The sequence below is a fragment of the Pleurodeles waltl genome, chromosome 9 (genome assembly GCF_031143425.1).
Source record: "Pleurodeles waltl isolate 20211129_DDA chromosome 9, aPleWal1.hap1.20221129, whole genome shotgun sequence".
Lineage (NCBI taxonomy): Eukaryota > Metazoa > Chordata > Amphibia > Caudata > Salamandridae > Pleurodeles > Pleurodeles waltl.
This window is the reverse complement of record NC_090448.1, coordinates 795,678,391-795,700,372: the sequence shown is the minus strand read 5'-3', so window position 1 is coordinate 795,700,372 and position 21,982 is coordinate 795,678,391. Positions and strand designations below refer to the sequence as shown.

The following is a 21,982-nucleotide window of genomic DNA, read 5'->3' as shown; positions in this document are numbered from 1 at the left end:
GTGGTTAAAAGCCAACAGATAGATTAAAACACGTAAATGTCCTCAATGACACATAATGTCAATAACCTTAACAACAATTCAACAATCTGGCATGCTGAGCAATTGCCGGACTCTTTACTCTGGTACAAAAAAAAAATTGCAGTGGGAACCCCTATGCTGGGACAGAAAATACACTGCCATTGGCCCACGGAGACGTGCACACTTGGTTTCGAAACAGACCATGACCGCCAGGGCCGGGGGACCGCGGAAGCACCGCCAACAGGCTGGCGGTGCTTCCTGGGCTATTCTGACCGCGCCGGTAAAGCCGCGGTCAGAAAAGGGGAACCGGCGGTTTCCCGCCGGTTTTCCCCTGGCCCAGGGAATCCTCCATGGCGGCGCTGCTTGCAACGCCGCCATGGGGATTCCGACCCCCTTCCCGCCACCCTGTTTCTGGCGGTTCTTACCGCCAGGAACAGGATGGCGGGAACGGGTGTCGTGGGGCCCCTGGGGGCCCCTGCACTGCCCATGCCACTGGCATGGGCAGTGCAGGGGCCCCCTAACAGGGCCCCACAAAGATTTTCACTGTCTGCTTAGCAGACAGTGAAAATCGCGACGGGTGCCACTGCACCCGTCGCACCCCTGCAACTTCGCCGGCTCCATTCGGAGCCGGCATCCTTGTTGCAGGGGCTTTCCCGCTGGGCCGGCGGGCGGGCTTTTGGCGGTCGCCCGCCAGCCCAGCGGGAAAGCCAGAATGGCCGCCGCGGTCTCCTGACCGCAGAGCGGTCAGTCGGCGGTAACCGCATGGCGGGCGGCGACCGCCGCGGTCAGAATGACCGCCTAAGTGCATAAAATACACAAACACCGGAATATAACGGCACAGAGACAATGAAACTCACACAGAACACACCGGCATTTAGGCAGGTAATACATAAACACTGCAGGGGAGATAGTGAGACCAGATAAGGTGACCCTGGCTCAAACAGAGAGACGCAGTCCGCGACTGATGGGTACCCTTTTCAGATGAAAAGCGATTATCAAAAGTAAAACTTCTCACAACCAAAACAGAAACGCAAGTGCACTATATAACTGGCCGAGGCGAGGGTAGGGATTTATGTATAGAGAGTTTGGCGTGACAAGATACTCGAGTCATCTGAACAGCTAGGGGCCATCTTCAAAATCCTCCGATCCAGTTCAAGGATTGTAGGAGGCTGGCCTGGTTTGTAGTGGGTACCTTGGGTACTTACACCAGGTCCAGTTATCCCTTATTAGTGAAGTAGTAGTGTTCTAGCAGCTTAGGCTGACAGAGGTAGCTATAACAGAGCAGCTGAGGCTGAACTAGGAGCCATGTAAAGCTCATACAATACCACTTATAGTTACACAGTACTTATACACAAGTAAAGACAATACTCAGTGTTACCAAAAATAAAGGTATTTATTTGGGTGACAGTACCAAAAATATCTTAGAGACAATACTCCTTCTGGAGGTAAGTATTATACACAATATATACACTAGAAATCAAAATTAGACAAGTAAATAGACATAGAACAGTGAAAACAGTAGGAAATCCTATAGAATGCAATGGAAGAAAATAGGTCTAGGGGCAACACAAACAATATACTAAGAAAGTGGAATATTAATCACGAATTCCCCCCAAGACAAGTGTAGTGTGTGCAGAATCCCAGGGAAGAGTAAAACAACAGTAAAGGTAAGTAAAATTACCCCACCCCAGAGCCCAGAAAAGCAGGAGTAAAGTACTGCAAGTTTCCTTAGGACACACAACACCTAATTTTGGGGATTTTCAGCAGCCAACCAAGTTTGCAAAGAACAACTGCTGGATTTTTGGACCTGAAGACCTGCAAAGCAGGAGACCAAGTCCAGAAGTCGAAAGAAGTTCGAGGAAGGACAGGAGCCATTGCCAACCCATAGGAGAGTGCAAAAGAAGAGTCCCCGGTTAGTTGAAGACTGCAGAAATGCACCCTAGAAAGATGCCAGTGGGTTTCTGCGTGATGCAAAAGATGTCCCATGGCGTGAAGATCGTTGCAGATGAGATTTGGTGTTGGTGGGCGCCAAAATGCCTTGGCTACGGCAAAATTGTGTTTTTCATCAAAATGGTGCTGGATGGACCCAGGGGGACCTGGGGGCCTCAACTCTGTGTAAGGAGGAAGAGGGGGCTCCTCAGCACTTTAGAGAGCCCTCAGGATGCCAGCCAGCACCCCCAGAAGCCACAGGATCCGGGTTCAAAGGAGGTGCAAAACGCTGTTGATGCAGCACAACAAAAGAAGGTCCCACGCCGCCAGAGAACAACTCAGCGAGTTGAGCGTCGCAGGGTGGAGTGCTGGGGACCTGGGCCAGGATGTGCACAAAGGAATTTCGCAAAGAGTGCACAGAGGCCTCAGGAGGCGAAGAAGACACAAAAAGCAGGGGTACCATCGTTCTCGGGGAAGGCAAGGTCTTACCTCCGACAAATTGTGTCAGGAGGACCTCAGGACGGTCTATGTCGATGATGTTCACCCTCTCTGTGTCCTTAGAAGCACACTCGTCGCTGTGAGAGGAGTCCCAGGGTACCTGTCGTCAACTTGGAAGGTGCCTGCTTGGAGCAGGGGAGTGACTGTCACACCACAGGAGATTTCTTCGGTCCTTCTGGTGCAGGATAAAGACAGGGAGTCCTCAGAGCATGCACACCGTGGAAACTGTTGCAGTTGCTGACTTGGAGCGGAGGTTGCTGAAGAAAAGTGTCTCTTGTAGACACTTTGTTGCAGTTACAGCGTTTCTTGGAGCAGGCTGCGGTTGATCCGAGGTCAGAAGAGTCTGAAGTGGTTGCAGAGGATTCCTGAAGGAAACTTGCAAGCAGAATCTGAAGAGAACCCACAGGAGAGACCCTAAATAGCCCGAGAGGGGGATTGGCTACCTTATCAGGTATGGACCTATCGGGAGGGGTCTCTGACGTCACCTGCTGGCACTGGCCACTCAGAGCCCTCCCGAGTGCCCCCACACATTGCAAAGCAAGATAGCTGAGGTCTGGGACACACTGGAGGAGCTCTGGGCACCACCCCTGGAGTGGTGATGGACAGGGGAGTGAGTGGTCACTCCCCTTTCCTTTGTCCACTTTCCCGCCAGAGCAGGGGAGAAGGGGTCCCTGAACTGGTGTAGACTGGTTTATGCAAGGAGGGCACCATCTGTGCCCTTCAAAGCATTTCCAGAGGCTGGGGGAGGCTACCCCTTCCCAGCCTGTAACACTTATTTCCAAGGGGAGAGGGTGTAACACCCTGCTCTCAGAGGAAATGCTTTGTTCTGCCTTCCTGGGACTGGGCTGCCCAGACCCCAGGAGGGCAGAACCCTGTCTGTGAGGCGGCAGCAGCTGTAGCTGCAGTGCAAGCCCCAGAGAGCTACACTGGGGGTCCATGGTGGAACCCCCAGGATGCATGAAATTGGCTCCCCAATACCAGATTTCGAATGGGGGGACAATTCCATGATCTTAGACCTGTTACATGGCCATATTCGGAGTTACCATTGTGAAGCTACATACGAGAATTGACCTACATGTAGTGCAAGCGTGTGATGGTGCCCTGAACTCACAAAATGGCCCTGAACTATGTGGGGACACCTTTGCTAGTGCATGGGTGCCCTCACACTTCGTAACTTTGCACCTAACCTTCAGTAAATGAAGGTTAGACATATAGGTGACTTATAATGTACTTAAGTGCAGTGAAAATGGCTGTGAAATAGTGTGTGCACTATTTCAGCCAGGCTGCAGTGGCAGCCCTGTGTAAGGGTTTGTCTGAGCTCCCTATGGGTGGCAAAAGAAATGCTGCAGCCCATATGGATCTCCTGGAACCCCAATTGCCTGGGTACCTACGTACCATATACTAGGGACTTATAAGGGGGGTCCAGTGTGCCAATTAGAATTGGTAAATGAAGTCACTGGCCTACAGTGACAACTTTAAAAGCAGAGAGAGCATAAGCACTGAGGTTCTGATTAGCAGAGCCTCAGTGACACAGTTAGGTACTACACAGGCATACACATTAGGCCACAAACTATGAGCACTGGGGCCCTTGCTAGCAGGATCACAGTGACACAGTAAAAACACACTGACACAGACTCAAAAACAGGCCAAAAGTGGGGGTAACCAGGCTAGAAACTGGCTATTTTCCTACAAGGATATAATAGAAATTACTCTTTTTGAAGTCCTGAATTTGGAAAATATGATAAACTGACATTCCACAGTACCTGGCCGTAGCTAATGTAATTTTCTCACTACAGAAGCAATAACAGTTCAGCGTTATGTAGTAAGACATTGGGATATACAAAACTATGCCTGTAATTAGTTTTGTCGTCTCTTTTCCGGATAACTCGCGCCAGCCTTAATACATTTTTTTCCACAGTGAAGCGAATCAGCCTTTAAAGGCTCTGCAACTCCAAGAGCACACCGGAAACACCAAGAAGTTCGCCAAGAAGTTCAAAGAGTGTGTTTAAACAGCCCGGGTATGGCTCCTTGGAAACGGGCACACCCAAAACAAGACACATTTCTTAGGTGTTGAGCAGCCTTGAAAAACACGGAGAGCAAGTATTACCAGACTTAACAAAACCTTCCTTGTTGCCAACGACGGAAGGGGCTCGATTCAGATTCCAGGAGTCCCGAGTTTTCGTTTGGATGGTTTTTAAACCTGTCCCAAATTCCAGACACATTTTCTTTTCTCCAACCTTAAAACCACCAGCTAAACATGATCTATATTATTATTAATATAGCCACCTCACAATTTTGAGGGAAAAATAAAGGCTGTACAATAGATACTAGAGGAGGGCGAGCCACTGAAAGCTCGAGACAGGTTTGAGCGTGAAACCTGTCACTGACTGGGATTGAGGTTGGAACCTCGACCCCGTAACGACCCGAGGTTTCATGTGGTTTCCGCTTTGCTCTTCCCCGTCGTGGATGATAGGATGAGGATTAGGAGATAAAGAGCTGTGGACTTTGGCCCCTGGGAATTGGGTTCGAGCCTTACCATCCGCTCATCATTGTGTGATTCTGGTCAAATAACAATTTACCCATTCCTATAAACAATGAAATGTGACACGGTATAACGTAGCGGGTGTTTATGTAAAGAGCTGGAATGCCTTCCCGTCGTGTTCCCGCTATGCAAAAAGTGCCGAAGGGTAAAAACAAATCCTTAACATAAGGAATGTGACTCACTAATAATCTGAGCCAGTACTGTATTAATGTGTCAGTTATCCTGCCTCCTAATTCACTAAATGTTAATGTATAAAAATATATATTTTAATAAAGTACTTTTCAATGCAGCGCTATAAATATGACATTAATTTCAGTGCTTCCACATGCTAGAGAAATGCACTTTTTTGAATTTTGAAGCAGCTATCATAGTTTACATGACATTTGGCCTACGATTTACATAGCAAATATTTTCAGGGCTAAGCTCATGCACAGTTGTAAGATCCTGCCAGACCCTTGGCACGGCTCTTCCAGTTTATTTGCTGGCTCACCCACCTGTAATAAGTACCTCAGATCGTAGTTCTGCGACAATCTTTGTGAAGGCTGTACTTTGGATTTACTAAAACGATAATAATAATGTATGGCATCAATTAGTATATTAATCTTGTAACTTTGTAATATGCTGGTGGAATTCCTCCACTGATTACACTGTAGTTACTCAGACATCTTGGCTTGTAGGTTTACAGAGGCCCAGCCAGCTGCAAATGTTATGTAGAAATCCCAAAGAGTTCTAGAGCAGTGGCTCTTAACCTTTTGACGTCTGTGGACCCTCAGTTAATCATTATTAGACCTCGGGTCCCCCACTGAATCATTAAGGGACTACAGTGATCATTCACTAAGGCATGCCTGGAAGTCGGAGCCACGGCCTAGGAATCTTTGATCATTTGAGTAGCAAAAAAAATACAGAAACTAGCATTAACCAAACAAGTACACAACTTTTTTATTTATTCTCCAAACAAATATATTTAAAAAAACTGAATTTTAATTGTAATAAGAAGGTTGGGACTATTCTAAATTCCATTGCTGCCATTCATTAGCCATACTATATCTTATATGATGCATTTGCTCTGCTACCACAACTCTCTCTATGGATACTAACATCATTTTAGTCTCCAATTTTACATTTTGCTTCTTTATTTATATACACGTTATGAATCTGTTAACATCATTTAATTTTCTAAGCAGTTGCAGAGCAGGCTACGTGGACCCCCAGGATTCCCCAGAGCACAAGTTAAGAACCACTGTTCTAAAGGACAGGATGTTAAATCTTTATAAGTATCACTTTGGTGTCGAATATAAGATAAATCAGAGGTTCTCTGTGGCCGACTGCCTAATTCTGTCTCAGCTACAAAAAGAGATGTTGGGGTGTGTACACAGATTGTTGTACCAGAGCCAGATAAATCTGGATTTGGTCCATAATCCATGATATGCTTTATAAATGCAGACAAAACAAGAAACGTTTAGTAGCAAATCAAAATGTATTGAATGCTGATGCTGGGCGTATGGATTGCAGGGCAGAGCTCAATACATGTGGTTATATGTCACCTGCTGATTGCTGTATTTTGCCCATATGTTGCTAACATCCACAACTAATGCACTAGTGGAACAGCTTACATCCGCCACAAAAAGCACATTTTATACATTGTAAATGCTTTCTTTGGCCATTGATACCATTCTATGTTGCACAAGCAGTATTCCCAAAACTGAAGGCCAGTTTTAAAACATGAGTGGCATGTGCAGAATTACATTATTACAAGATGTATCTACAGCCACTGGTTTACAGTTGATCACAATATGTTTATAAATAACATTTTATTGGTTTTGACATGGTATAAAGTACGAGCATCAAAATACTAAATTGTCATTCATTCTCCCAATCAGTTCAAAACCAGATAGTTTAGTTACCCTTGCTCCACTCAAAAACTGTGCCCTATAGTCCAATGGCTCGCATGTTCAGGCCAGGTATTCAATCTACTCATCTGTTGACCCCCACACTCAACCACCAGTCTATAGGATGCATACTCATGGCAACAACAAACTCATTCCCTCTGCATCCTGCATGAATAGAGGTAATATATGGAACAGGAATCGGGCTCAGGAGCTTTCAAGCATCTACCAGTGTCTCCCAGGCCCTTGCTGCATCTAGTGTTCCCAGACCTTGTCGGGCCTCATGGAGCAGCACCTCACTCTCATAACAACCCCCTCACCTCTCCAGTTCTGTTCTCAAAATCGCGAATCTAGGACCCCCCCCTCGGGGGCTTTCCAGTGCCTAGTAAGCTTTCTTTTTGCAAGGAGGAAGGCTAGGTCTTGGAATTTACAGGTGATCTTGGTTTTAGGAGTGAATGGGTACCAGCTTAAAAAGCAGAGCTCTGGGGTACGCAGGACTTCTCTCTTCACTATCTCCTTGAGGGAGCTTGTGATGTCCCTCCAATGTTCTGTAAGCAACCTGCACCTCCAGACCATGTGAATGAAGTTGGCCCCACTTGACCGCAATATTTTATAGTTTTGTACAAACTATTTTACTCTGGGAGGTAGAAATTGATGTGCTAAAAAATGATTTTCCACTGTTCATTTGCAAGGCAAACTCATTAGCTGTTGAAGAATAACATTTTAAATAGAATTTGCAAAACGGGTACAATTTCTTTCTAAAGAAATGCATTTTCTATACATCATGATTCCTTAGTAGAAATCACAATATCAAAATAAGGAGCTCATGATGGTTAGAACGCAGGATATACATTTTACTTTCACCCCATAATAGGAAGGATTATTTAGCTTTCCTCTATTGTGTAATTTACTCAACAATTAAATTAATTCTGGTATTCCAATGCTGAATAATGCTACTGTGGACCCAGTAGAGAAATCGAGATTATGGTTAGCAACATTCACTTTATTAGGAGAGTCTCATCTTAAGTATTGTTCCCCGTTCAGGAAATCACACCTCACAGACCCATGAGGGATAGCCTGCAGGAGGACAGCATACGTAGTGCAGGATTTAAACCTCAAACTCTGCGGTAGTGTGCAGAAATCAAAGGATACTATCTAAATCTAATCTAAATATATGCTGCTTAACAGTCTGGTTTTAGAAACTAGCTGTCTGGGGGCACTAGTGAGCAAGAATGCGAGATGGGTGGGGTTGAAAGGGCTCTGACGGCTCAGACTAAATTATAATCCACTTAAAAGTTGATTTCCCTGCTATTAATGGGGACAGAGCCAGATAAGGCGAATAAATAGGCTTCTGATTATGGCTCGACTGATCACTTGCATCAACATGTTGGTGGAGACTGGATTGGAAGAGCTGTGGGGTTTGTGAGAGCTTGGCCTGCCCTGCTGTTTGCTGGAGGACTTAGTCTTCGACCTGCAAGGCACAAAGTGCGCTTATTGGCTGGATGCAATTAAAACAGGTCCTCGGGCAGCTGACGACTCCGGTGGAGTGTCGCTGATGAGTTGTGGAAGGAATGCCCTGGAGAATCTACATGGGTTTTAATCCACACCTCGGGGGTCAGGCCTTCAGTAGACTACTTTGAGGATGTAAGAACAGGATGTATGAACTGAAGCTTGGCCCATCCGGATAATTATAGGGTGCAAAATAAAGCTTGCTCCCCAAAGATGCAGTGGCTGGGGAACAGAGGATGCTTGGCAGCCGGACCCTCAGAAACATAGGACTAAAGGTCCCGAGCAGTTAATGTTCCTAGAAGCTTGAAACGAAACTGGTTGAGAACATATTTTGATGAGAAGGAGAAACCACCAGACGACCCATAGGCACAGCAGACAGACAAAAAATGATGAGACCAGAAAAGGAATGATGTAAAATGGAGAAGGGGAGAGGGCTCCTGAAGGGTAAATAACCAAGGGGCCTTCTGAGCTATAGGCTGGGAAGGAGGTGGGGTAATGTGAAACACCTGCATGTCTTGAAAAGCATTAGTATCAGACCCCAATCAGGTAGCCATGGAGCAGGCAGGGATACTCAACTACAAAGATGGAGGTTAAGAACTTTTAAAACTTCGTCCAAGAGCCTGTCTTACTATGGGGCTCTGCAAATCGGGTCAAGAACAACCCTTTCAGCACTTGACTCTCAGTGGTAGAAGAGGTGCACAGTCACAGGTTTCTCAGGGTGGTTAGTGAGGGGGTACTAAGGCCTAGAAATCAAATCCGACAGCACTGTAAGATCAATGTCTAGGCCAGTGCTTCTCTTTATGGAAAATATAAGTACTTTACTATACAGAAAACATAGAATTCCACTACACATTTAATAATGCCTGAACAGCTGATTCACGAATGAGTCTGTGCCTTCATGGGCATCGGACAACTAATATAAATAGCCTTCCATCTGTCCCTTCTTGGGTCGTCCTCCTTCTCTGGGTTACCCAACATTTGGGTTCTGTGTTTGAGATAAGGTTAGTAGGTGCAGCTGGTGCTCCCCAGTTTGGTTTTAGCATTCAGTCGCTCTTCCAGTTTGTAGAAGCAGCAGTGGGCCACTTTGGGACCTCCCACAGCATCAAGGTCTCACTGGCCACAGGAGGTTTCCAGGAAGCCTACGGCAGTCCTCTAGGAGCAGTGCACCAGCCAGTCGTGCACCAGTCTGTGGATTGGGCAGGAGCTGAGGCTGATATCAGTGGCCCTCTTGTGGATGTATGGCTGTAGATGGCGGGTCATTCTGGCACTTCAGTGGCTACTTGGTGCCTCCTCGGAGCGAGATAACAACACGCCCCCAAGTGATGATTCTTCAGAGTAGTAGAAGCCATGTGGTATCTTTAGCAAGCAGTGCCTCAAGGAAATTATCTAGATTCTTCACAAGCCCCCGCCAACCCCAGGGTACCATCAATGGTCACTCGGTCGTCCGGGCTGGTACAAATACAGCAGCACACTTGAACAGTGCTACCGCCACGCAGTCCACTTTGTGGGGGACACAATACACAAGCAGGTGCTTCACCCTGCTTCAGTAAGGCCTACAACTCAGGCAAACAGCTCTAGGTACCTTGGTTGCTAAGAGGGAGGATAAGTGACAAAGATGGCACTGCCCAGTGTGGCAATACTGAGATTCCTTTGGCGCCCTTGCTTAGTGAGTCTCTCTCCGATAGACTTTATGCCAGTGTCAATTACGGCAGCACCTTCTATGATCAGTGCCTCTTGCAGGGTTGGCAATTTCATCCCTTGCTCATGACAATCCAGTAATACCTCATTCAGATTATACTCCAGGCGATGTTACTTAGCCTTTGTGGAGTTAGCCGTCAGTGCAACATTAACCCTTATTTTCGTAGTAGTGCCCGAGTACTCTGCAAAGTAGCCCCTCCTTCGTAAAGGAGACCACCATCTATCTTTATACTGATTTCACAGACGGAGGATGTGTATTCCCGAGATGCTTCCTTGGAACTGGTTTGGGTGCGTTTCCCTTTCGTGTGTCCTGGCCAAGCCACCTGCCAGGCCTAGGCCTTTGTTCTGCTGAGCTGTGCTGGATCATACACATTCTCCAGGTAGAAAACCTACCATAGAAGTACAATGAATTGTGGACAGGCTCTACCCAGCCTTTTACAACCTCTTCTTCCTGCAGGCTTGCATCCGCTCCCATCTAACAGCAGCTACAGTCCGAGTATTAGGAAGACTTCAGGATTTCTAAAAATATGTTTTTGAAAAGCCTATCTTCACTTTCCTCACTATAGCATCTGGTGACCTACCCCTCCCCTCGAGGAGATGCCAGCAATACACAACATACTGTCTGGTGAAAGCAACCTCTCCTCCATCTTGTACTCTGGTCTAGAGATAGGTGTACCAAAACGAAATCCGCAGGCCTGTACCACCTGGGCGTGTACACTACAAATCCTAGCAAATGTGCATTCAATGGGATGTCAAGGTTCAGGATTCATCGAGAGCAGCAGAACTTTAGATGCACGGGTATGCAAGTGTGCATTCATGTCTCACAGGTAAAAAGGATTCTTACTCTCATTCACCAACAGTGGTATGCTGCCTCTACGGTTGTATATGAACGAAACCAGCAATAGGGACGGTAATCCACTGTCAATATGAGGGCGTGTTTGGTGTGCCCCTCCCGGGTCAGAACGAGGTCCGGAACGTATCATTCTCAAAGACTGGACCTAGGTCAATGCTCGCGTACACAGAATTAGTGTGTGGCGTGACAAAATAAATCACGATCACAAGTTTAAGCAGTTTGGGCACAGGGTAGTAAACACAAATGTACACGAAGCAGGGAATATTCTGGTCCCAAAAAAACAAAAACAGCAAGTTCAACACATGCACATCTGCTTGCTATGGGACGAATGGTGCTTATATCCTAGCTAAACCAGAATTCAGAGAGGATCACAGGCCTGAAAGAGTGGGGTGGACTAGCAACATCCCAATTGGAGATTTCTGACATAAGGGACTGCAATAATGAGAAAGAAATCAGCAACAATCCAAGATATCCTTTAACTGGAGGAATGTGACCAGGTTACCAGACAGGGAAGCAGACCAACCTGCTGAAATCAAGACACAGGAAGGCAGACAACTAGATAGATGTCAACGATCTATAGCTGGACGTGCTTAACAACCAGCCCACTACAGACAGCAAGCAAGCCACACTGACACAGCAGATGGACCAGTTCAAGGAAGGACTAGAATCATTTTCACCCCAGTATTATTGGTGTCACATCTGGTAGATCCTCCTAGGCCTAAAAGAATAAAGGCACTTTTGGACAAAAATGGGAACTGGCGGGTGTCTCTCACCTCCACTCTAGCAAGTTATACTATGTTAGACTGGAACCGTTTGATTCAGATAAACCTGCAAAGGCCCTTTTGTTTGCAGATGAGAAAGCGGAGGCCCGTCCTTGTGCCATTAAAAAAAAATAAAAAAATATCAGTATCAGCCACCAAATTCTAAGGTTCTTATATTGAAAGTTCTGAGTGCTGGGCTCAATGTTGGTACAATCACGATGAAATGCTTGACTTGGTCGTTGATCTTTCAATTAAGCCCTTCACAGCAGAGGAGGTGTTTTTCTCATTAACTGAACTGATGAGGGTTTTGATGAGTTTTAATTAAACTACAAATAAGCACAAAAAGGCAACCAAAATGGTGCAGGAAAGTAAGCAGGTGTACGCACATGACAAGGTATTTATTTAAATAAGGTTGAGAACTTCTTTATGCCAATAAGGTTGAGAAATCATAGATTCCTATTAAAATAACTTTGCAAACCCCACCCCATCAGTTGAAAATGTCACAAAGTTTAACATTGTCACATGCTCTCTGGCAGATAAATAATTGGAAAGTTAAGACTGGAAGACCATGGGAGAAAGTGTACTACCAACTAGCAAGAAGACACATTTTTGCCTGAAAAATACACACGTTCAGTCCTGGATTCCAAAACGTCAACCCTTAGACCAAATGATAAGCTAAACCTCGCTTAAGTGTGCTATATTTCTGATCATTCTGTAACCTTGAAAAAGTCCATTTGAAAAGCGAAATATGCAGTGGCTATATGGACTGTAATGTGAAATAGAAAAAAAACATTGATTTTACAGAGTGCATCTTCAACTCATTTACTCGTGCTGCAGATGCGGTGTAAGGGGCAAATGTTTACTCTTAATATACGAGTTTCAATCCCTATCACTAGTGGTGCAAAGGTCCATCAGACGGATATTTCATAATTTCTTTCTTGAATTTGAAGGTTAAGACCAAAGGTTATCACCCAGTGGTGATAGGCAAATTAACGTTTTCAGAAAAGGAGCAAAGTGGGGAGGCAAAGGAGGTTTGTACAGTTAAAAAGTATTCAGTGATCCATAACCATTGATTCACAACCATTATTCTGACTAAATCTGAATGTGTTGCCTTGTTGTTATATAACAGCATTTCCGGTAAAACCATTTAAAATACTGGGCCCTATTTGCAAATATAAATGTGGTGGTAAACTAAGTTTAAAACAAATGAACCTTGCTTGTACTCTTCATTAATTCACAAAGGCATTCGTGGAAGGCGTACACACATTTAAGCAGTGATGCTGGAACATTAGAATGGGCGTGCATATATTAATGTTATACCCCTGAAGTTAAAGGGACTGTGAAAACTTCAAGGGTAATACAATCAAGCATTTGCAATGAAAAGGGTCTCACCTTTACTCGAGTTAGAGCTATTAATGTTGTAAATTCCTAACTGGGCCTTTCTTGCAACATAAAATGAAAATGAAAAGTAAAACAGTTGACATAAGCAAGCCGATTCAAAGCGCCACAACCACCATGAACGTAAGCCCGAAGGAGAGACACAAAAGGAAAAAGTTTGCTCGCATTCAAACGTATTGGCAAACGTGCAATTATCCATATAACAGGGTCGGTGTCCAAAGCGGTGACAAAACCACCAGAGGAGGGACAAACGTAAAGCATTTACCAATGATAAAGGATTTTTGAAAGGCAAGCCCATGAACGAGTGATAGTGATGGGGTGTGGTGGGCGTGGTTAAAAGCCCACAGATAAATTACAACAGGTCAAAGCACTCGACCTAATAAACAGGTTAGACACGTCGAGGACTAGCCTCATCATATCGCTTTGTTTCCCAAAGCATTGATAAAGCAAATAGGTCTCACCTATGTGTGACATATACTGGCTGTGTCAATCTTTTTTGCCAGGTCGTACAGCTGCGTGGCTGCTGTAGATCGTGCATAAGTACGACCTATTGGCTTTGCTATTGTCTGTGGTTTTTAGGCAAGGGTTGATTAAGTGATTTTCCCAGGATCGTAGGAGGTCAATTGTGCTGGATTCAAACTTTATTCACCAGTTCCAAAGTCAGTCGTTAGACCATGGCATGATATAAGTATACATAAATTTTACACACACGTGTATATATATATATATATGTGTGTGTAAATGTATACTTTAACAATTATTTACAATTAAGTCACAGGAGGATTTGAATAAAATCTCAATAATCAATAAGAAAGAAGAAGCAAGAGCTGATGCAGAAATAAAACCCAGAATGGATAGTTACGTCCTTCTTTACTTGTTACATATCACTGCTTCCAGCATGGTTTTTGGCACCTTTCGGAAGATATGAGGTTTTCTGTGCAGCATGCATCCTTCTCATATGTCATTTAACAGGGATATATATATATATATATATATATATATATATATATATATATATATACACACACACATATACATACAGAGGTTAACCACGTCACAGTAAGAATCACTCCCCAAAAGCGCGTCAACGGATAACAAAAGAACGTTGTCGCACTTGAGAAACCAGCAAATTATCTGTTTACTACTAAATAAGGTGAACCCTGCACTTGGCAGTCCTTCAAAAAAAATGAGTGAAACTGTTAAATGTTCCTCTCGACGGATATCTTTAGTAAAAGGCGAAAGATTTATTCGGTTTGAAGAGACACCAGAGTATATGCTTCATGGCCACTGGCTGCGGTACCAGGAAACAACGTTCCAAAGACTTGTCATGGTGATTTAGTGTACTAAGTTCATCTTAGAAAACCATTTAAAATACAACCAATTCATAATAATTGTTGAAATCCGGTAGATTGATCAATCACTTGTTGCCACAAAAAAAAAAAAAAAAAAAAAAAAAAAAAAACAGGAGGACTCAGACGTGACAGGGAATTATGGATATGTAAATTTAGTCGTAGGTCACGTGACAGGAAAGGCTACACCACAATAGTTTCCCTGCTCAAGGCATAATGTCAGTCAGCTTCTTTATCTCTGCACATTTTGAATGGTGCCTCACACAGACTTTTGTGAGAATCGGTGGCACTCAAGAAGAGGATTTTTATAATCCTACGTCAGAGAATACTCGCTGGCTCGTTGCTATTCTTTCCGATACAATGAATGAGCCAGTGTGTTTTGTACTTGAAGCCTATAAGGCTGCATCAGTTGCTTTAACTAAACAAGTACTGGAAAAGAGGAACGAGTTCGAGCCAGTAGCGTTAATTTCTAACTGGACTTTTCTTGCCACATAAATTGAAAATAAAAAGTAAAAGAGTTGACAAAAGAAGGCCGATTCAAAGCACTATGGCTGCTGTGAGCGTGAAGCAGAGACACAAAAAGAAAAAGAAGTTTGCTCGCAGTCAAACGTATTGGCAAAAGTGCAATTACCCATGTAACAGGGTCAACTGACAAGGCGGTAACAGATCTGCCCTAAGAGAGAAAAATGTAAAGCGATTACCAATGACAAAGGATTTTTGAAAGGCAAGCCCATGAACGAGTGATAATGATGGGCGTGAGGTTGGCGTGGTTAAAAGCCCACAGGTAGTTTTCAATAGGCCCGAGAGCTTGTGCGTTTAACCTAAAATACAAGCAAGTGCACCAAATGTGCCATACCTGTTCAACAGGAGAGTGAGGGTGTGGTATGTAGCTGGATGTGCATTTTGTAGCACTTGTGTGGTAGAGCGCTGTCATTTACAGCACATCTTCTGTTGAAATGGGCAATACATTTCCATAGACATACGAATTTACTGGTAAAACTATACAGCACAAAAATGATAATCTGTAGAAATATGGTTTCCGTGAATATTTATCATTTGCCTGTAACCAAGTAAAGTGTCTTGATTTGTTTGATCCTATGAAGAATCTTCGTTTCCAACACACTTCAGAATTGCACAAAGCATAGGCAAAGCCAAAAGATCTTGCCTATGCAAGAGATATTGGCTTTGCCAATGTGTTTTGAGCCATATTGTTCACCAGTGTGGCTGCAATTCAGCATGGCTAAAAGTTAGTGGCGTAGAGAAGAGTCGCGTGGAGTGTCAGAGTGGAATGGCGAAAATTTGAATGTTGTGGAGTGGCAGACAGTGTCATGTTCTGAAGTGGCATAATGTGGAGTCACGTGGAGTGGCATAGAGTGGACTGGTGTAGAATGCAGTTGCATAGAGGGTTGCAGTGTATAGTGATATAGAGTGCAGTAGCATTGAACTCACCGGTGTACAATGCAGAGTTCTAGAATGCGTAGAGGGATGCTTGTGGTGAGTGCAGTGGTGAAGGGTAGAGTGGCGGAGGGTAGAGTGGCATAGAGTGCAGTGGCATAGAATGCTGTAGAATGGAATACAGTGGATCGGCAGTTGAGTGTTACAGAGTAAAGTGTATTGGCAGAGTGCAGTGGCATAGCGCACAGGGGCGTAGAGTGGAGTTATGTAAAGTAGATTGGTGTGGGATATACTGGAGTTGTGTAGACTGGAGTTGTGTAGACTGGAGTGGTGAAGAGTGCAGTGGTGTAGAGTAGAGTGGGGAAGACTACATTGGCATAGAGTAGAGTGGTACAGGGTAGAGCATAGGTGTAGCGTCATGTGGCATAGAGTGAAGTGGTGCAGAGTGCAATGGTGTGGGGTGATGTAGAGTGGAGTGCTGTGAAGTGGGTAGAGTGAAGTATTCTTGGTGTGGGAGCACATTGCCACTACAGACAACACATTTTCAACTGTAAATACCATTATATTTCCGCAGATATACAGTTTTACCAATCAAACTATACAGTGCACAGACGAAAATGTGTAGAAATTGCATCACCTAGTTTAATGATTCATTTTGATTATATTAAAGGATTTGTTTCCAACAAACTTCAGAAATAATTAAAAAAAAAAATTGTGCTTCATTTGTGAGCTCATTATTCTGATATTTTGTGAAATACTTACACAGATCATTTGAGTGTTGTTGTGTGCTAGAATAAGATCTTTCCGACCCCCAGTACCAAAGCAAGATTATCACATTGCTTTCTCGTTCGTCAAAGTGAAAAAAGTTAAGTAATAAGCACCCTTGGAAGACAGCGCCTTACATTTGACATTGGTCTCTGAAACCACAGCAAATGTGGCAAGATAAGAATAAGATTTAAAGGCCTATTAACAGAAAGAGAGTTTAGGAAAGAATACAGAAAATACAGTTTAGGAAACAGGAGGATTGAACTGAATCCGTACAGCCTAAAGCAAATAAAGCCAGTAAATGGAAAACAAGAAACTGGGAGTTACAAACCACTGGTATTAATGAGCGGAATGCATTCCTAGGTCATCTTTCTGAAAATCCTGAAGATCTCTTTAGCAAGGCAGACAGCTGCACTGTCTGGTAGGCTACAACGTTAAAAAAATGCTTTTTTTGTTTGTTTCTAATTGCTGATATAATTTGAAATGTGTATAATTTCCAATATTTAAATGTTGCTGTGTGTTTGAAAAACTAGCACGCTGCAAACTTTCCTTTCCTGTACCCCAACAAGATTGTCCACTAGGTGATTTTTTACAAAATTCTCTCACTTAGCGGTCGGAGAAATAAAAGTACATTCCAGTTTCCCAATAAGCAGCAACTTGTCAGAAGAAATAGCCTGATATCAGACCTTTATCTATGAATGAGCAGTGTGGCGGATAGTAGCCTGAATAAAAGGGTAACCAGACAGCTGAGGGTTAACATCTGCTTCCTTGGGCTCCTCTTTCTCCTCCTTCTCTGGTCCTGCATCTTCTCCAGTGCACGTTCCCTGTTCTCCTTCCTCGGGTCCCGCGTCTTCTCCCTTCTCTCGCTGTCCGTCGTCCCTCTTCTCTTTCACTGCTGGCTCTTCTTCTGGGTCGCCTCGACCCCGGAAGCTGTACTGGTTTCCAGTGGACCCCGCTGCACTGTTCCCCTGGGGTACCAATAATGATCATTCTGGCACGCTGAGTTGCCAGACCACGCCGGAGCCTTAACCGAAAATCCACCTCAAGCAGCAAATGAGACCAGATAAACACAATAAAAATGGCATCTTTATAGCTCATTAACCTTCTGAATTCCAGGACGATTATTTCTGGGGGTGCTGCATTTAAGGGTTTGGAGATGCCTGTCACAAAGGCAGAGATCTCGATTATAAATCCACAGATCTCCAACTCCCTCCTGCGGGAGCTAATATGGGTTGGGGAACGTCAGCGGGTCTCTCTCGTGATTTTCCACCATTCGCCCCTTGAGGGAGGACTTGGGGTCACTGACTTCGAGCTTTATCACTTGGCAGCGCAGATCCAGTGAGTCACGCGATGGCTGGACAGGGCAGGGCTACCGGAGCTCAGACGGATTGGAGCTGGGCCTAATCAGGGGATGTTGCTTGCAAAACTGCTGCAGCCTGCAATGGGGATCCAGAGACCAGGACTTCTACTGGCAAAGTCGCTGAGCTCTTGGCACCACTGCCATAAGCAGACGGAAGGTGGGTCACTTTAAGTCTCTGAGCTACCCCTGGTGGGGCTCCCGCATGGTGACCCAATTACATATTTCAGAATTAGTCATCTGAGCCCCTGGAGAGAGTTTGGGATAGTGATGACGAGCAATTTCTACCAACTGGGCACCCTTTTCCCAATGTCGGACCTACTGGAGCAGACGACTCTTGCAGTAGGCCAACTAACTATATATGAGGCACTCTGGTGGACTGGGAGACATGGAGCCGCCAACTCATCCAGTTCTGCAGCAACTATTGGCGATAGGCACATGGTCCACCTGATCACACGGTTTTACACGGCACTGAACACAATGGCTAGGAGACCACTGGGAGCACTTAGGGAGCACTAGACAGCTGACCAGGACCTCTCAGATGTGGAGGGGGGGGGGGGGGGCTACTGGCATACCCCGAGAAGATGCAAAGTAACACCCGGCTTAAGTACATCAAGTCTAACTATACGCACACGTACAAGATGCTGCACAGGTTTAGGGTGATCTACGAAGGCAAGTCCAGGCCATGTCCTAGATGTGCAGCACTATATGCAGACTTCCTCCACATACAATCAGACCAAATGGGAATAGGTGTAGGGACCACACCCCTGAAAACTGAGGAGGGGTGAGCACCTGATTGGCCAGACATAAGGACCCTCAACCTACCTCACTTTCATCCCCCACCCCTGCCTGGCCCCCCCAACCCTCACATAGTAAGGCGATGAGGCCACAATGCAGGCCTTAGCCTCGGTATGGGCATCAATCCCCCCAACCCCACCAAGAATCAGTTAGACGTTAATGCTTGCTTTTGGGACCGCAACACGCAGAGTGCAAAGAAATCCACAGACGTATTGAACATGAGCAGGAAAGGCACCACACTGCAAATGTGGCAATCAACAGACAAATGTGGCCCAGAAAATAGCACTGGCAAACGAACACACCTACTCCAGCTCACACCCATACAAGGGCATCATTGAGAGGGAGTGGAGACCAGTGCATGATACAGACTATTAGCAGCTGGTTCACTGAGGCTACACACTGGACACACAAATACGCTTTGTGATTCCACATCAACTGTTGATATGTATGATGAAAGTATAACTGCAATCTTTATTCCCTGTTACTGAATGCTCTTCATGCGTATTCCTGCAAATTCCAGAAAGTGTAAAATCTGAATGTGTGGATTTATGCCTTTATTTTATAGTTTGTTTTAGAAATTGGGTCTGTCGTTGCAGTCAGTTTACACCCTGTCCAGGTCACTAGTCCGAGACAGGGAGATACACAGCTTAGATAACCCCTGCTCACCCCCTTGGTAACTTGGCACACGCAGTCAAGTTTATCTCAGAGGCAATATGGAATGTATTTGTATCAACACACACAGTAACTTAGTGAAAACACCACAAAAGGACCCCACACTAGTTTAGGAAAATAGCCAATATTTTTCTAAATCAAACAATACCAAAATGAGAAAAATCCAACATACACAAGCAAAGACATGACTTTTTAAAGTAAATAAGAGTCTTAATCCACAGAAATCGATGAATGTGTTGTTTTAGCACAAAGTAGCTCGAATGCGTCAAAAATAAACCTGCATGGGCAAGCGTGCATCGGAAAAGCAAGCGATGCACTGATTCCTTACTCGCAAGTGAGGCCTTGTGTCGATTCTTTCATCGCAGGGAAGGGATGCGTCGATTTCTGGTCTGTGCGGTGGTGTGGAAGATTTTGATGCACAGGGTCGATGCATGAAAATCGACTCGCTGTGCGAAGGCTCCGTATTGAAAACAGGTGCGTCCATTCGCCGCCTACAAGGCAGGCGTCGTGTAAAATTTTCAGACGCGGGACAGACGCTGCGCAGATTTTTCAGACGTGCACAGAGCAGTGCATGGATTTTCCCTCATAGGTTACAAGCTTCCACTTCTAAGGGCCCAGGGACTGGATTTGGCAATACTTAGAAAGTCAGGACTCTCAGCAGAAGGGCCCAGGCACCGGCAGATGAAGTCTTTGATGACCATGAGACTTCAGAACAGGGGGCAAGCTCAGTCTAAGCCCTTGGAGAAGCTTCAAAAGCAGGATTACAGAAAGCAAAGTCCAGTCCTTTCACTCTCCAAGCAGAAGCAGCGGCAGCTGGCCAGCAAAGCAACAGGAGGACCAGCAGGCCCTCCTCAAGCATCAAGCTCTTCTTCTTGGCAGAGGTTCCTCTTGACCCAGAAGAAATCTAAAATTGTGGGCTCAGCAGTCCAATACTTATACTCATTTCTGCCTTTGAAGTAGGTGGCCTTTAAAGAAAAGTATTTGTACTACACAAGACCCTGACTCTTCCTTGTCCAGTCCCAGACACACTCTAGGGGGTTTGAGTCGTATTGTGTGAGGGCAGGCACAGCCCTTTCAAGTGCAGGTGACAGCTCCTCCCTCTCACTCCAGGTCAGGAAGACTCATCAGTATTTGCAGGACACACCTCAGCTCCCTTTGGTTCACTGTCTGGAGTGAATTCACAAACAGCCCGACTGTCACTCTGACCCAGACATGTATTCAGCAGACAGGTAGAGAGAGGCACCAAAAGGTTAAGCAAGAAAATGGCCACTTTCTAAAGTGGCATTTTCATACAGACAATCTAAAAAACAACTTCAGCAAAAGATGTATTTTTAACTTGTGAGTTCAGAGACTCCAACCTCCAATCACTATCTGCTCCCAATGAGAAACTGCACTTAAAAGATAGTTAAAGGCAATTCTCATGTTAACCTATGGGAGAGATAGGCCTTGCAAAAGTGAAAACAGAATTTGGCAGTATTTCACCTGCAGACAGGTGGCTCATTTTCAGAGGCTGACTGCCCTCAGCCAGAGTACTTTCTGGAGTATTGCTGTCCTTAAATATATGTTCCTGAGGACATATTTATTGTGCTTTCAAAACCTCATCTCTAAATGGAAGTGAGAAGACATATTACATTGTAAATCAAGGTGCCAGGCAATTCCTATCCAGGCAGCCCTGACAATTTGAAGCAAAGACCTAATTGAAATGTAAAACTGCGTAAAAGAATAAAATGCATTTATTCATTAACATATTGTCACAGGATTCACAAGTGTAACTTTTAAGTGGGTGCCTGCACTTTAGCTCCATCGCGTGATAAAATGCACACTAACTGCAAGCATTATGATATGTAAAAATCGATTGAAGCAGAATCGAAAAGTGTTTAAACTGTGGGAACCTAGCAGTCTTTCTCAGTTAAAAGTGAAATATGGATATCCTACCTATGTCACAAATGTTACAATGTTGTGTGTGTTGACCACAACCGTTTCATCCCTACGCCTGTGATAAGTGGTAAGCCAAAAAAAAAACAACAGATGGAATACATTCAATTGAAAGGCTACAGCGCATGGATGGAGAGGTTTGTGATGGACTATGTGGAAAGAGTTTTAGTGCCTTACTTGTACGGAATAAGCTTCTCATATTTTGCCGTGGCTAACAGGTAGCTATGAGTGTAGTGAACCAAATATGAGCAAGTGATACATGAGTGTGGGCATGGCCACAATAACTGAGGGTTGATAGGTCTACAATCTGGTTTTATGATTCTGAGCTCTATGTTGTCATGGAATCAACTGCATTTTTAAATCACATTACTGACATGCCTCAAGTTCCACAGGAAACTAGAATAGCCAAATGTTGAGGTAAATATATTCTATACATTGATGAAGACTCATTACGGCCGGACACACACACTTCTATAATGCATCTTAGTGTGATTGATGTATGAAATTGCTTTAAAAAAAAACAAGAAAAAAAAACACAGCTCTGTGCAATAGTACTGAAGCACATTTCTGAAGATCAAAGCAGTCCACTGTATAGGTGGCATACTGGCCTGTATTATTT

General features: G+C 44.6%; 1 protein-coding gene and 1 non-coding gene across 5 annotated transcripts in view; both read right to left on the bottom strand.

The window, feature by feature from the left end:
- Positions 1-21,982, bottom strand: part of ATL3 (atlastin GTPase 3) — a 259,411-nt gene that overhangs the window by 223,025 nt on the left and 14,404 nt on the right. The window contains exon 2 of one of the 4 annotated variants that reach the window (XM_069208038.1): positions 5,482-5,545. The exons of 2 other annotated variants lie outside the window; for them this stretch is intronic. The gene's annotated coding sequence lies outside the window, so the exon portion shown is untranslated. The remainder of the gene's footprint in view (positions 1-5,481; positions 5,546-21,982) is intronic. One more of the 4 variants, XM_069208039.1, reaches the window with a different exon arrangement.
- On the bottom strand, positions 14,249-14,365 carry LOC138260560 (U5 spliceosomal RNA). Its single transcript, XR_011198872.1, has one exon. It is a non-coding gene; the product is annotated as a U5 spliceosomal RNA (small nuclear RNA).